Raw genomic sequence first — 16833 nt, 5'->3', positions numbered from 1 at the left:
CTTTGCTACTACTTGGTATTTTAGCTAACCCTTTCCCTAAGGCTAACATTAATCCTTTAACCTAACGCCTAACCCTAACCTTAATCCCTAACCCTAACAGTAGTGTTAGCCACCAAGCTATCATTAATCACAAAAACATTGAATTCGTTACATATCATACCTTTTTGAAAATTCATAACATATTGTATGAATTGCAATTTGCAACATATCATATTAATTATAATTCGTAAAATATAAAATATATGAAATGGATGATGGACATCCCTAAATTAATACATACCATACGAAAGGTATCACATCATACTAATTGGAGTGTCCCGGATTTGCATTTACTATGACACGTCTACCCCTAAGTCCAGGTTGATAGACCATCAGACAATATTGGGCAAAATAAAGTGACTGGACCTATACATCAACTCAACATTAGACTTTAAAATCAGCCAAAAATATCTTTAAAATTCTCTGGAGAAAAAGCCTATATTGGACTTAAATTTCCTTTTAAGATGTCCAAGATGAGAATTATCCTGCTTTTGTTCCTTTAATAGGTTGATGAACATGCAATAATATTGAATTAATCAATACTGAATAAAACATATCTCAATATTTAGTTTTCCAGTCGACCTTAGCCTATAATAAAATACTATTCTAGTGTCATTTGGATTTCAGCTAGATCCCAGCGGGCAGATGGAACATCAGCCTGTCAGGACAAACTGGAATCTTCTCTGTTCTGTATCTGATATGGGCTGCAGAAGACGCTCAGGTCTGTCTCTCTCTCTCTCGCTCCCCCCCACCGCCTCGTTTCCCTGAGAGCCGTGTTTTGCATCTCTCCCTAATTTGCATTTCTTCTTTAGATTTTCCGTGCGACGGTCTAGCCGCTCGAAATCATAGAATAAGGCGTAGCACCGCAGCAATATCTACATGCTCCCGGCATTTCCAAAGCAATACGCACGGCGGAACCCATTGGAAAATTTGAATAATGTTGCCGAAGCTTTCCGGAAGGTGAAATTGAGGAATATATTTGGATCAATCCGTTTGGTTGCGCACTAGAGGAGACACATGCCTTCGAGGTAAACAGACAGCAGGACTGGACAGCCAGATAGTAGCCTAGGTTATATCGTTTTTCTCCCGCGTTATAAGCAGTTACAGGCTGTTATAACGCCACGGTAGTGGTCCTAAGGTCGAGCAGAGCGTTATATTTTGGTTTGTGCACCTTGGTTGGTTATTGAGACGCAGTTGGAAATGTCGGAAGTACTACAAGACGAAATGAGTCATTATGGAAATGAGGACGATGAGGGACACCTTTCCTTCACCTGTCGCCTCCAAGACACCAACAACTTCTTCAGCGGCTCGCAGGGGGGCAAACGCCCGCCCAAACTTGGACAGATAGGCAGAAGCAAACGAGGTAACCATGACCAAAGTATTTTCAGTTGTGTCTCCATTGTCCATATACTCAACATTGGATGGGAAATAATGGTAGGCTATCGGCAATTCAATGGGAAGTTTATTCTGATGAATATCGTATGGGGGTAATCGTTTTTAAGAATTCTGTTCGCATTGCAACACAAGTTTGGATGCGCAGTGCGTGCGTTCTGCTGTGAAATGCCTCTAGGTCCATGTGTAAAACTCAACTCCACAATGTACTTGACATCACGGAGTTGACCGGCGACTAGTGTGTGCGGACAGGAGCTCAGACGTCACATAAAATGTAGTTTTTATTTTTTTTAACGATGTATCTTAGCACTCAAATATTAGAACGCATCGTGGATTTGAGTTTTACTTGGCTAAGTGTTGCCATGCTGTTCCACTGAATTTTCCACATGGTGCGATTCTATAGGATTGTAGAATGTATTCTGCATGTGCCTTATTCTTGTGTGTGTGTGTGTGTGTGTGTGTTACATACAACTCATGTATCACATGCGCAAATGCACACACACCATCTTTCTCTTTGTCTTTCTCTCTTTCTACTTCCGTGCAGTGCTGTTGCCTAGTGCATGAGTTCCGTGTATTCATACCAGTTAAAGATTAGATTCTTAGATGTGATAATGTGCCAAACCGCCTCCTCCTCATCATCTCCCTCGTGTTCTTCACAGTCATCGAGGATGAGAGCGGCGTTGACGAGGCGCAGAAAAACGGGACAGAGAAAACACAGACGGAGGCTTAAACACACCACCCCCGCCCCCCCGAAAGACATTGATTCTCATTTTCTATTCGAAATCAACAGTTTTAATCCAAAAACACTGTATATAAGCACTTTCATCCCATATGGCAGCAAGCACTTCTAGACCCTCTCCCAGTCCTCATGATGGTGATCTCCTGGGACTTATACTGGCAGGATGAGGAAGCAGCCAAGACAAGAGATGGAGACGGACACCGAGACCGAGACGGTGATGGATACAGACGCCCAGGTGAATGCTGTCATGCCAGGGTTTACGCCCATAGAGCTTGTCTAAAACGGGGGATGACCAGCCTTCTACCCAGAGAGCTACATGGTGAGCAGCAGGCTTTTGCTTCAGCCCTACACATTTTACACTAGTCAATTATTGGTCGTATATAACTCCTAAGCAGGTTGACCAACAAATGTAGCAGTCTGAAAACGGTATTTTCATGGTCCTGGGTAGCAGCTCATTCGTAGCATTAGGTGTATTAGAGTAGGGATGGATCAAAACCCTGCCGGAGGGGGATAGCTCTCAAGGAGGAGGGTCTAAACCATGTGACCAGGAGAGGATGCTGACGGAGGAAGACAATGCTGTCGAACAAACACAGAAATCAGGGAACAAACTATAGAAATGATCTTGTAAACTAAAGCACACACACACACACACACACACACTCTTATATCAATCAAACCATATGATATTACATTACCATTCTTTCTGCTCTTGATTCTTCTGATGATGAGTGCAAACAAATAAATAATATAAATAACTTGTAAATAAGAAATGGTACAGATGTAGGATCTTAATTTGATCACCCTGTTGCAGTAAAACGTGTAGTGTATGTGAGGTTTAAAAAGGCATCTGAAGTTAGTCATTTCCACTTTGAAATTTCAGGCATGATTTCCCTTATGAGAAATGCTTCAAACCCTACAAATGTCCATTAATTATGATCCATATAATAATTCACATTTCCTGTTGCTGCAAGATTATTTTCCTGCTGTAGCAAACTGGCTCGAATTAAGATCCCTACATCTGCAGCCTCACGTTCTGTTCTGTGCCAGTCGGTTTCTGCTCTCTTGTCAACTCCTTGTGGAATTGTCATTTTTGGTGTGACAATTGGTCGTGATTATGGACCTGGCAAGATGGCACGAACAGATCTGAGACCAGGCTAACGTTTTGTTGCACAGCGGAGAAAAGAAGCAGTGAAATGGTTTGTTGTAATCTAACGTAATGTGTCTGTATAAAGAGACCTTATTCATTAACCCTTTGGAGAAGTATTTTGCAGTGCTCAAGGCCTGAGGGAAAAACGGAGGGAGAGTTTTGTATGGCGAGAATTACGATGACAGGATTAATGAAGTGATCTTTTCCTTTTTTTACTTCTTATACATTTTGATGTCGCCTGATCAGTTTTTGTTACCATCCTTTGCATCTATAGAGTCATGTATACACATTATACAGTACTGTACATCACTTGTTTGTAAAGGCACCAAAAGGCCTAAAGTCTGGATTGTTAAATATAACTGTACACACTCCCTATTTATGAACTATTTCTATTGCATTGCGCATTATCACGTGTGCCAAATATCAGGAGGGATAACCAGACAACATGGTTGCTTATGTTGTGCTTTCTATACGTTTAATTGTAACAATTTTGTTATTCTTCTGTTGTTGCCATTGTTCAGGGCTTTTTCTTACCACTGAATTACCAACTGATGCATGGCAGAAATGGAATCATGCATGCATGGCAATGTTCTGAAGATGATCTTGTGTATTCTAGAACACCTCCTGTACCACTTTGAATGATTATCCTCCAGAACAGTCTTTAATATGACGTATGTTGTACTGTGCTGTACTATTATCTCACTGATTTGTACAGTAGTCTAATATCTTGTAATAAAGATTCAGAAGAAGTTAATTAAGACGTTTACAGTGTTTATTGTGATGTATGTTGGATAATTCTACGTTGCTGCCGAAATGGTGCTGCGTCAGAGGCGTCATGCCCATTGGGGGCACAAAGACACGTGCCCCCTCAGATGATTTTTTTTCTTCTTCTTCTGTCAGCTGTATTTTGTGGAGGGGGCACACAGACTTTGATTGATAGCCTGAAATGGAGTACCCCCACCTATTGTCCCTAGTAAAGTGGTTCCTTCCAAGGTGCACCACAGAGTATGCTATGCAGGACGCAGTGCATGCAGACAGTATCGCCAGTGGAGGAGGAGAGCGAGTGTAGCAGACTGACACATACAGCGTTTAATTTGATTTAAGCTCCCGGTGATCGGCACGACTTGAGGTATGTTGGCAAATTAATTTGATCAAGATATGTAGCCTATTGATTCCTTGTTGATGAATAAATAATTTTAAAAAATGTTTCGTTGTTTCTCTGTAATACTAGCCACCTAGCAAATTTAATGAGGTTGGCTTTAGCTAGCCAGCTAGATACTGTAGGTCCCCAATCTCCCGACCTCATAACTAGCTACCAAGCCATTTCAGGCTATCAATCAAGTTAGAGTAGCTTGTCGAACTAGACTTTATAAAAGGAAGCAATTACTGCGCGAGGTGGTCAATCGGGGAGAGAAGGTCCATAGGCAGGCAGGAAGCGTGGTCTCATAAAGATGTCTCGCTGTCAAAATTAATCACCCACTTGGATGATGCTACGTCATTAACATGGTACCATAAAGCACACCACATTTAAATAATGATTCAAAAGCAGCCTTATAACTTTGTCCTCCCTATGATCCTCATCACTGCACACCTCTGCTGTCTTGCTTTCTGTTTCTCAACCTCCGGACACTGGCTGGCATTCAAATCAAAACAGCTAGCCAGCTAACGTTAGCTAGCTAGCTAAACAAACAAAATGACTTGCCAGCTTCAATATTAATGCTGTGGTGGATTCTAATGATATTAATTAGCTATATTGATTATTCAATCTTAAAACAAAAATATTGTAGGAAAAAAAATGACCTAAAACATGAATTAATTACAAAATGTACAGGAGCTCTCTGCTTTAATGTATTCTGTGTGTTATGATCCAATGTAGTGTGTTGACATTTGGAAGAAATATCCTAGGCATATTAGTGCAGTAGCCTATATTGAGATGTGGTATTTACAACAGTCAGAATGACACCCTCATTAAAATGACAATTGAACAGGTAAGGTATGCTTAGATAACCTATGCTGAACAATATACTTTACTTTTTTACATAAAAAAAAACTGAATTAGGCATAATGATTATGGCACTAGATTGCACGAAAAAGCCATTTCAGGTGTTTGCAAAATTCTCCAACTTCCTCCATCCTCATGTTCCTCGTGCCACCTCTACAATAATGGGTGCATGACGCCCCTGTGCTGCTTTATTGATAAGTTTGGGCCTGTATTTGCTGAACACACAAAACACAGAAATAGAATGTATTCACGTCAACCCTGGGCAGTTTCACAGACACAGATAACGCCTAGACCTGGACTAAAATGGCTATTCAGAATTGTGTTTAATCCAGGACTAGTCTTAATCTCTGTCCAGGAAACTGTCCCGAGAGGAATGGAAACACTACAAAATAAGTTTTGCTCATGTGGTCTCCCACTTGACAGTCAAGGTCGAGTCAGCCCTATTTTTTTCCCCCATGTGAGAAAGCCGATTACTGTTTCTGGGAAACTCCGATAAGGAATTAAACTGGAATTACAGGAACTGTTTGACCAAGTAAATAATGCTCATTAATAATGGAGTCAGTCACAGTTTTACTTCAAAACTGTTTTCAATAAGCTTAACTTAAAGACTCAAGAGAGTAGATGAATGGAGAGACTAGTGTCTCTTGGCTCTGTAAATTAATCTTTTATGTTATGTCTTCATTTTCTCATCCCAGTCATAGGATTGGTTCTTGATAGTATCCGTGTCTCTCCCATCCTTCACGAACAACCCCTGCTGCTGCGGTATCCAAATCTCAGTTTATCTCTTTACTCAAGACTTCCTCCTCCTCTTAAACTCTTAACTCAGGTTGGTGTAATGTAGACAGCGTGGTTGCTGGGGCACTGAGGTATGTTGCGTCGTGATGAGACTTGACATTTCCAGCTCTGCTCTGGTGACTAAATGATTCATGTTCTGTGACCAAGCAGGCAAGCTCTCTCTATGTCAGCGAATCAACAGCACCACTTTAAGTCAGAACTTATCTGAGCCGAGACACAGTAGCAAGGAACACACACGGAACACACACAGACAGTTTAAACACACTCTGCAGGCTGCCCTGACACACCACCAGGGTTTTCCCACCCACCACCCCAGCCCCGGGGCCAGGTCAGTGAAGGAGTGAGTGAAAACCACAGGGTGGAAAACCACACTGTCCTTCGTCATCGGGTTAGTATGTAAATGGATGTGGTGTGGTGCAGTGTGGTCCTGTGTGTGTGGCATGCAAATTACCCAGGAAATATGACCCAGTAAATTACCCAGGATAGATTTGCATCTGTTTCAGGTTGGAGTCTCCCGTCATATCGTCAGGCATCGTCAGTGCTCGGAGTACACCATGCGACCACTGATAAGCAGGGAGATTGGGAAGAACCAGTGGGGGAAACAGGATCTAGTGCCTAAATAGTACCAGGAATGTTATGTCTGAATTCTCTGTGTTCTAGAACGTCAGCAACCACATTTCCATCCACAGTTTCTGTGCGAGTAAAGTCATATCGTATTTTTTAAAATCACGACGCTGTGATTGAAACAGGAAGTTTCATTGTAATTTTTTAAACGGCGGCAGATAATTTGTTCGTTCAACATGGTATCTTTTTGTGTCAGTAAAATGTATTAAGCAGGAAATGGCAGTGGAAATGCCTTAAATATTGATATAATAACCATCATATCAAAGTCGATTTGGAGTCACACAATGATATGGTGTGTGGTCCTCCCACTATGACTCGGGAAAATGGTCATGATAAACTTCATAGCGTAGTGAAAGTGCACGGTGATGAGCTTGTTGCTGCTTTCCTGTAAATATCAATGATGACCTGACGTGATCATCAACGCTCGACTGTTGTTTATCCATAATAATCTCATTATGTAGACTTGCCAAACCGCACAGCCTACTCCCACTGTATCTGCGAGATGTTGACTGGAACACAGGTGCCAAGCCCAGAGTAGGCACATTTGCTATTCAATGTAACAGTTTTTGTGACCCAACTATCGGTAGAGCTGAAAATTGCGATAGAAACACATTGAACTTTAGATTTTTGATTCGGTACATGAAAACTTAAGCGAAAAAGTACATGTTGTGTGTACTACTTTATCACGCAGTGCTATTTAATCCGCATTAGGTGGAAACATACACTATATATTCAAAAGTGCGTGGACACTATTTCAGACACACCCATTGCAGACAGGTGTATACAATTGAGCACACAGCCATTCAATCTCCATAGACAAACATTGGCAGTAGAATGGCCTTAATGAAGAGCTCAGACGTGGCACCGTCATAGGATGCCACCTTTTCAATGGTCTGGGGCTGTTTTTCATGATTCGGGCTAGGCCCCTTAGTTCCAGTGAAGGGAAATCTTAACGCTACAGCATACAATGACATTCTAGAGATGATTCTGTGTTTCCAACTTTGTGGTAACTGTTTGTGGGTAGGCCCTTTCCTGTTTTCAGCGTGACAATGCACAATGCACAACGCGAGGTCCACTAATGCTCTTGTGGCTGAATGGAAGCAAGTCCCCGCAGCAATTTTCCAACATCTAGTGGAAAGCCTTCCCAGTGGAGGCTGTTATAGCAGCAAAGGGGGAACAACTCCATATTAATGCCCATGATTTTGGAATGAGATGTTTTTGACGAGCAGGTGTCCACATAGTGTACCACTGGTGGGAAAATGCACATGTTTTCTTTATGCAGATTCTCGAATACTCACTTGAAAATCTGTCGCCAATTGGATGGAAACCTAGCTACTGTTGGAAATTGTTTTTCTGTTGTGTTTTAATCACAGTAGCCGGTCAGTTTTAAAAAATGATGTTTTTGTAGTATATGAAAATAGATTGCTATGTTTGTGTTCAGGGTTTTTACATGTTTCTGTCACAGGTAGATTCCAAAATAGATTTGAGCTTAGGACGTGATACCGGTTTTGAAATCTATATGCTACCAACTTCAGTCACAGCAGGAAGTGAAGATGGCACGACTCAACAATGACTTTGATCCACGACTTATCTTCTTCCCATGTTTCCTTCTTTCTCTGGCAGCCTACTGCACCAGCTCCCAATCTGAAACCAAAGACCCAGTACATGTCTCTGCCTCATGCCTGACGCCCCCTCCTCCTCCTCACGCCTTTATTTTAGCAGATGAAACTGAACAATGTCATTAGAACAGAAGCAGGAAAGACAGAGAGACAGAGACAGAGAGAGAGAGAGACAGATGGAGACCAATCTGTATTATCGTCAAACAACTTGCTGTTTTCCAAGAAATCTGTGATCTCACAGGAGGAGGAGGGGAGAGAAAAGTATACGGGGAGAGAAAGATAGACGGGAGAGAAAGAGAGAGAGAAAGAGAGATGAGAGGAAAGATAGGAAGAGAGAGGGAAATGTCGAGAAAGATGTAGAGAAAGAAACAGAGAGAGCATAGGCTCAATATGTTGAAACGTGCGCCAGACAACCGGCGAAACGGTCGGTTCAGACCGACCAGGATGGTTGCCATGGCAACCATTACCAGGCTCTCTCGCACTGTTGCTTTGTTGCTGTGAAGCCTTTGGAGGGAAACGACTGACTACGAGAGGAGAGGATTTTTTTTTTTAGCAAGCCCGATTTTGGTGCATGTGGCATCATCATCATAAGCAGATGTTAATAAACCAACTTAATTTCACAGTAACAATAATGCTGTTGTAACACTACATGTCTCATGTCCCCCCTCTCCCCTCCCCCTCTCTATTCCTCCCTCTGTCTCTCCCATCTCCCTTTTCCATCTCTCCATTGCTCCCTCTCTCTATCTCCACCTCTCCTTGTGAGCTCTTTTTCACACTGTGCTGCTTGATCGCTTTCCATCCATCCCCATGCACTCGTCAATCCTTTTTAGATACTGTGTACAGTATATATCTTTCAGCATAATACAATGTTTTGGGAGTTTAAGGAGAGATGTCTGCATTGATCTGTGTGTGACAGACTCCAAACTTTTGAACGTTAGTGTATGTCCATGCATATGTTAACATGAAAGAGCAACTAAGACATCACCATGTCTTAGTTGCTCTTTCATGTGAACATATGCATGGACATACACTAGCGTTCGAAAGTTTGGGGTCACTTAGAAATGTCCTTGTTTTTGAAAGAAAAGCAAAAATAAATGGTCCATTAAAATAACATCAAATTGATCAGAAATACCGTGTAGACATTGTTAATGTAAATGACTATTGTAGCTGGAAACGGCTGATTTTTAATGGAATATCTACATAGGCGTACAGAGGCCCATTATCAGCAACCATCACTCCTGTGTTCCAATGGCACGTTGTGTTAGCTAATCCAAGTTTATCATTGTAAAAGGCAAATTGATCATTATAAAACCCTTTTGTCATTATGTTAACTACAGTTTTCAGCTGTGCTCTGATTAAAGAAGCAATAAAAGTGGCCTTCTTTAGACTAGTTGAGTATCTGGAACATCAGCATTTGTGGGTTCGATTACAGGCTCAAAATGGCCAGAAACAAAAAACCTTCTTCTGAAACTCGTCAGTCTATTCTTGTTCTGATAAATTAAGGCTATTACATGTGAGAAATTGCCAAGAAACTGAAGATCTCGTACAACGCTGTGTACTACTCCCTTCACAAAACTGGCTCTCACCAGAATAGAAAGAGGAGTGGGAGGCCCCGGTGCACAAATGAGAAAGAGGACAAGTACAATAGATTGTCTAGTTTGAGAAACAGATGCCTCACAAGTCCTCAACTGGCAGCTTCATAAATAGTACCCGCAAAACATCAGTCTCAACATCAACATTTGGGGCGGCAGGTAGCCTAGTGGTTAGAGCGTTGGATTTGTAACCGAAAGGTTGCCAGATCAAATCCCTGAGGTGACAAGGTAAAAATATGTTGTTCTGCTCCTGAATAAGGCAGTTGTTCCTAGGATGTAATTGAAATTAAGAATTTTTTCTTAACTGAGTTGCTTAGTTAATTAAAAGTCAAATAAAAAAACAGTGAAGAGGCATCTCTGGGATGCTAGCCTTCGTGGCAGAGTTCCTGTGTCTGTGTTCTTCTGCCCATCTTATTCTTTGATTTTCATTGGCCAGTCTGAGATATGTATTTTTCTTTGCAACTCTGCCTAGGAGGCCAGCATCCCGGAGTCGCCTCTTCACTGTTGACTTGAGACTGGTCAGTTTTATTGCTTCTTCAATCAGCACTACAGTTTTCAGCTGTGCTAATATATTTGCAAAGGGGTTTTCTAATGATGAATTGGCCTTTTAAAATTATAAACTTGGATTCGCTAACACAACGTGCCATTGGAACACAGGAGTGACGGTTGCTGATAATGGGCCTCTGTACGCCTGTGTAGATATTCCATTACAAATCAGCCGTTTCCAGCTACAATAGCCTTTTAGAACATTAACAATGTCTACACTGTATCTCTGATCAATTTTATGTTATTTTAAATGGACAAAAAAAAAGTGCTTTTCTTTCAAAAACAAGGTCATTTCTAAGTGATCCCAAATTTTTGAACGGTAGTGTGGGTGTCCATCCAACATGCATAAGGAATCATATGCATCTCTCTCTCTGTCCCTCTTTCTCAGCAACACGTTACTGTTAGCTGCCACCACAGACACACACCAACACACACACAGATTGTATTCTCCCCTGCGTTGAACGGCAACCTCCACCACCACCACTTTACCCCCCACCCACTCCCAATCAGCAATATCCAAACCAGGCTGCTTGCTGCACAACAACACCACAAAAAAAAAAACTGAATGCTTTCTGGCCTCATGCACGGAGATCATTTTCACCCATAGGGCTCTGGTCCAAAGTAGTGCACTGTATAGTGACTAGGGTGCCATTTGGGACGCAGGCCAAATCAGGGATTGTGTATAGGGCCCCGGGGCGAAGTGGCATGTAACTGTGTACGTGTGCCGAGCTTCCTGAATAAAACATGGTGACCGAGGTGGAAATCCGCCATTGGTCACTTAATTTGTCCTACATGCGTGATTGGCTTGCGTCAAAACACACAGGACAGTGAGGCGTTAGAGAAAGTTTTTTTTTTGTTGTATATCATATGTGGATGAAATTAGCACACGTTCCCAACTGTTGTTGCTGGTTGTCCTCTTTGGAGTTGGAGAATGACAATGCAATGGCGCATTTGCATACAATAGAACATGTACAAATAAATAAAAAGGAGCTGAATATTGAATTAAAGTTAGTCTCAGGGAAATGTCATTGCCACGAGCAGCACCGGAGATATTGAGATGAGCGAGATGCAAGACTTCGCACAATCGCACACAGTATCTGCGCATGGGTCCACTTCACACTGCCTCGTGCTTCAACTCTATTAGTTGTTGCGGAAATTGACCCACTATGCTGTTTACTTTCTGCATCTACATCATATCCCCGAGTCTACCTTTAAATAGATGACGAGACATGATCCAAGGACAGTGTGCATCTACTAAGATACTGTACATATGACATGTTTTTAGATACAACATTTTGCTCTTTCTCAATATGTAATCTTGGTCATGGTTGCTCTGTTTTTACTTCACTTCTAATCAAATGTATCAGTTTTTTGTATTATGGCTTGTCGCTCGGGGTTTGTATCATTTCTCCCTTTCACAATGCGATATATCATTAACTCTTGCAAAAATATATATATTTTTTTTAAATGATAAACATTTTCGTCTCCTCTTCAGTTCAGTGATGCAGATAACAATCATGCCTGTTTCCACAGACCACATGCAACTAAACATAGCTCACTGTACTGTATGTCTGCATCCCAAGTGGCACACCATTCCCTACATCAGGTTTTCCCTGGGCCCCAGTTGGTTGCATGTTTAGGTTTTTGCCCTAGCACTACACAGCTGATTCAAATAACCAACTCATCGTCACTCTTTCATTATGTAAATCAGCTGTGTAAGTGCTAGGGCAAAAAACTAAACGTGCACCCAGGGGTTTGTTAAACCCTGCCCTACATAATTCATTACTTTTGACCAGGGCGCAGGAACTGAGCAGTAGAGCGTCCCATGGGGCCCTGGTCAGAAGTAGTGCACTATATAAGGGAATAGGGTGCCATTTGGGACAAAGCCAATGTCTGCAAGCATGGATGAGCACAACAGACAAGTCTTTTGAATCCACACGGCAACAAGACTACACTGAACCCTCTACATCACATGTCAAACTCATTCCACGGAGAGGCTGAGTGTCTGTGGATTTTCGCTCTTCCCTTGTACTTGATTGATGTGAATTACGGTCACTAATTAGTAAAGAACTCCCCTCACCTGGTTGTCTAGGACTTAATTGAAAGGAAAAACCAAAGGCCCGCAGATACTAGGCCCTCCATGGAATGAGTTTGACACCCCTGCTCTACATTATTGATATGCAATTTGATTGTCAGTATAGTATCAATAAATTATTAGGGAATTAAAAATTGTTGAGTGATGGAGGACATTGAAGCGGGGCCATGAACCTGACAAACAAAGCAAGGCAGGGAGCATCAACAGCATCATCTTGGACTAGGTCTAGGTTAAAGAAACCTTGAATGTTTTCAAAGAACCTGCAGCTATTTGACCCCCATGAGTTATGTCATGATCCAGCTATTGAGGGTTAACAGCTCTGTTTACCAAACTATAGACCAGTTCACCCCTGAGACTCCAGCCTGCAGACTTGTTCTGCTTGGACATTACTAGAACCCTCTAAATTATGGAGTGGACAACTAGTCATTGCATAACCCCAGAACTACTGTATTTTCCTGATTGAAAAAATAAATAAAATTACATTCGTTATGGAATAGTTTGTTCCATTGCAAGACTGATAACCACTAACCCAGGGATGATCAACTAGCTGGTTTTCCTCTTGTTCCTAGCACCTATCTTATCCATTAACGCTACTAATAACCCAAAATATTGCCTGGATTTCCAGGTCTAAATCAGTCACTGTTCCAAAGGGAGAAGTGAAACCTAGCAGACACAGCGGCCCTCAAGGACCGTAGTAGTGCTCCCCTATTCAAGAAGCCACTCAGTCGGGTAAACCAAGAACATGCTTGGTATTCACTGTGGGACACATCATCATTCAGAAGTACGTAGCAGATAGAGAGAAGGCATTTGGAATGTAATTAATGACTCCCTATCATGTGGGACAGATATGCATGTCCAGTCTATCCAATGAATATCTGTGTGCAACCATGCTCTATGCATCCCAGTGAAGAATAGTGGTGAAAACCCTAGCTAATACATGCTTCTATTATGGGATGTTGTGTCGCCATTGTAATTCTGTGGTGATGTCCAGTACGCTCCGCTCACTTCGCTCACTAAGCCTCTGGAATAACAACCAGCCTTGATCTCTCTCTCTTTCTCTACCTCTCTCTCTCTAAGACAGAAAACAACTGCTGCATCACCATTTTAATTCTGGCGTGGGTGTGCATGTTTTCTGACGGAGGCAGAGAGAAATAGAAAGAGAGAGAGAGATGCACAGAGAGAGGGAGACAGAGAAATAGAGGAAGAGAGAGGGGGGGCACGGACTGCATGTTAATGTCTTCCAGGAACAGAGCAGTAGAGCGTCCCAAATGGCACCAGATCCCTTATATAGTGCACTACTTTTATCCAGGGCCCATAGGGAATAGGGTACCAATTGGAATGCAAATGAGGACTGAGGAGGAGAATCTTCTTTAATCCCTGCTGTCTGACCACAGGGACCTGCAACCAGTTTACAGGATCAGCCTCCCTTTGATCTCATTCATTAGCAGACAAACAAACAGCCAAACACCTTCACAATGGGACTGAGGAAGCAGTAAAGACTGAATCTGGATGTGAAGGAACCTGATCATAGTATTATTGCCATATTGACCATGGTTTGGTACCTGTAAATATGTGACTTCGACACTGGTAAAAAATAAAACTGTCAAATCGATTTAGCCAAAGTGCATCTGAGTGAAGAGACACAGGCTTGAAGCTCAACATTTGTGAAAACAATGTACTGTCACATATACAACTATATCTACCTTATCTCTATAGTTGTCACATTGACAATGGTTTGGTACCTGCAGTAATGGTAAACACAGTCTACTAGATGTATGTAGATGACGTGGTAAATTGGTAAGTCTTGTAAGTACAAGACTTACCAATTAAATTCAAAATAAATTCCTTCTCCCTGTGAATTCAATTTAATTAAATTAAAATTCCAAGTCAGTGTTTGAATTAAGAGATAATTCCATTCCTCGCAATTCCAATGTTAGGTCAATTCCAATAATTAAATTCCCAATTCAATATTATCCCCAACATTTTTTTTTGTTTTATTTTTTATTTCACCTTTATTTAACCAGGTAGGCTAGTTGAGAACAAGTTCTCATTTGCAACTGCGACCTGGCCAAGATAAAGCATGGCAGTGTGAACAGACAACACAGAGTTACAAACAGAGTAATCAATTAACAAGTCAATAACACAGTAGAAAAAAAGAGTCTATATACATTGTGTGCAAAAGGCATGAGGAGGTAGGTGAATAATTACAATTTTGCAGATTAACACTGGAGTGATAAATGATCAGATGGTCATGTACAGGTAGAGATATTGGTGTGCAAAAGAGCAGAAAAGTAAATAAATATAAACAGTATGGGGATGAGGTAGGTAAAATTGGGTGGGCAATTTACCGATAGACTATGTACAGCTGCAGCGATCGGTTAGCTGCTCAGATAGCAGATGTTTGAAGTTGGTGAGGGAGATAAAAGTCTCCAACTTCAGCGATTTTTGCAATTCGTTCCAGTCACAGGCAGCAGAGAACTGGAACGAAAGGCGGCCAAATGAGGTGTTGGCTTTCGGGATGATCAGTGAGATACACCTGCTGGAGCGCGTGCTACGAATTCTACAAATTCCAATTCTCTCAGGCTTTCAGGCTGATCGCATCACTGTTTAAACTGCCTAGCTATACTTGAAATATACAAATCAAATGATTTAAAGCAAATCTTGCAGTAAATGTTTGATTACGGAGTACATTAATTCCATTTACTTGGAAATGTAAAAAATATTGAATTCAAATTCAATTCAAATCCAAAGATGAAATGTTTTTACAATTCCAATTAAGTTCCAATTCCAAAACTTGAAGACTGTTGAAGGTCGAAATTGAATTCAACGTAAATACTCGACTTCATGAGTGAATTCAAGAATTGAATTTGAATTGAAAACTAAATTGGAATTGACGCCAAACCTGCTTGTTGGTAAAACATTTTTTTTTGCAAAATACTGTATATACAGGCACACACAGACACCATTGAGTTTCATTGATGTGATTATGTGTAGCACTTCTTCTTTGTCTCTTCCAAAATTCTCGGGGGACCTTAAACCTTACTTTTACACTTTCGGTTGCCATGGATACCTCCTCCAGCGCAGCCGCCGTTTGTAAGGCAACAATAAACTCAAGACTCCTTTTTAAACCTTGATACATGTATCTCCAAACTAAAGCTCTGAACGTCCCCACACACACCTCCTCCGATACCACAACATGCACCGATGATCACTCTCGACGAGTGACATGGGAACAACGATCAAGATAGTCTTCCTCAACGCAATCCAGTATATACAACTCCCTCTTCTCTATCTTTATCTTTCACTCTCTCTGTCTCGCCATCCATCTAGCCATCCCGTCTCTCTCTCTCTCTCTCTGTCCATCCATCCCAGTGGAACGAGACCAAGCAAGGTGTTAAATCAATTCTGCATGTAATGAAGCAGCAGCAGTAGCCGCAGGGAAGTCAAGCTTCAGAGAGGTGACCTCTGGCTCTCTGTGGGTTTATTCAATGCTGTGTCTGGACAATGCAGCTGGACACACAAACACATGCACAGAGAGAGAGAGAGAGAGAGAGAGAGAGAGAGAGAGAGAGAGAGAGAGAGTATGTGTGTTTGTGTGAGAGAGAGAGAGAGAGAGAGAGAGAGAGAGAGAGAGATCATTCATCAATCGGAGTGCCAGATACAGAGAAAGTGTTAAACTGATCAACATTTTGAGAGAGAGACAGAGACAGACAGACAGACAGACAGACAGACAGACAGACAGACAGACAGACAGACAGGCAGGCAGGCAGGCAGGCAGGCAGGCAGGCAAACAGAGCTTTTAGGTGCCCTGTGCTTCTGTGGGTCAGGGTGTTGGGCTTGCTTGCATCCAGCGGTGACAAGAGTAAATTCAGAACACAATTCCATAGACTGTCTATAAATAACTGGACACAGCCATTACATGAGCTATGAGCTATGAATGGATTCCTACTGCCGAAGTCTTCATCTTCATTGCAAATAGTTGCAAACTGTTCCCTAAGATCTATGAAATGACTTGAATGCAACCACTATCCCAGTTTTCCAAGATAGGATGTTTAGGGCGACATCTAAAGGCTGAGTAAAGTATTTCATATTGTGAGAAATATTTTACGGCAGATAAATTGTTGAACGCATCGGCAAGTATTGAGAAAACTCCATCGGAAATACAATAATATTATCCAGAAAGGGCGTTTTTTTGTAAATGCACAACATATAATTAGAGAGTTTTGAATGCACTTTTTTTTGT

The 16833-nt window shown here is 41.6% G+C and overlaps 1 long non-coding RNA gene across 1 annotated transcript; it reads left to right on the top strand.

The window, feature by feature from the left end:
* The first annotated feature begins 750 nt into the window (after positions 1-750).
* LOC118399913 (uncharacterized) lies at positions 751-4071 on the top strand. The gene is made up of 2 exons (XR_004828927.2): positions 751-1402; positions 2091-4071. It is a non-coding gene; the product is annotated as an uncharacterized LOC118399913 (long non-coding RNA).
* The last annotated feature ends 12762 nt before the right edge of the window (positions 4072-16833 follow it).

This window comes from Oncorhynchus keta, chromosome 21, assembly GCF_023373465.1.
Source record: "Oncorhynchus keta strain PuntledgeMale-10-30-2019 chromosome 21, Oket_V2, whole genome shotgun sequence".
NCBI lineage: Eukaryota > Metazoa > Chordata > Actinopteri > Salmoniformes > Salmonidae > Oncorhynchus > Oncorhynchus keta.
The sequence above is the reverse complement of the archived record's forward strand: the minus strand, read 5'-3'. Positions and strand labels throughout refer to the sequence as shown.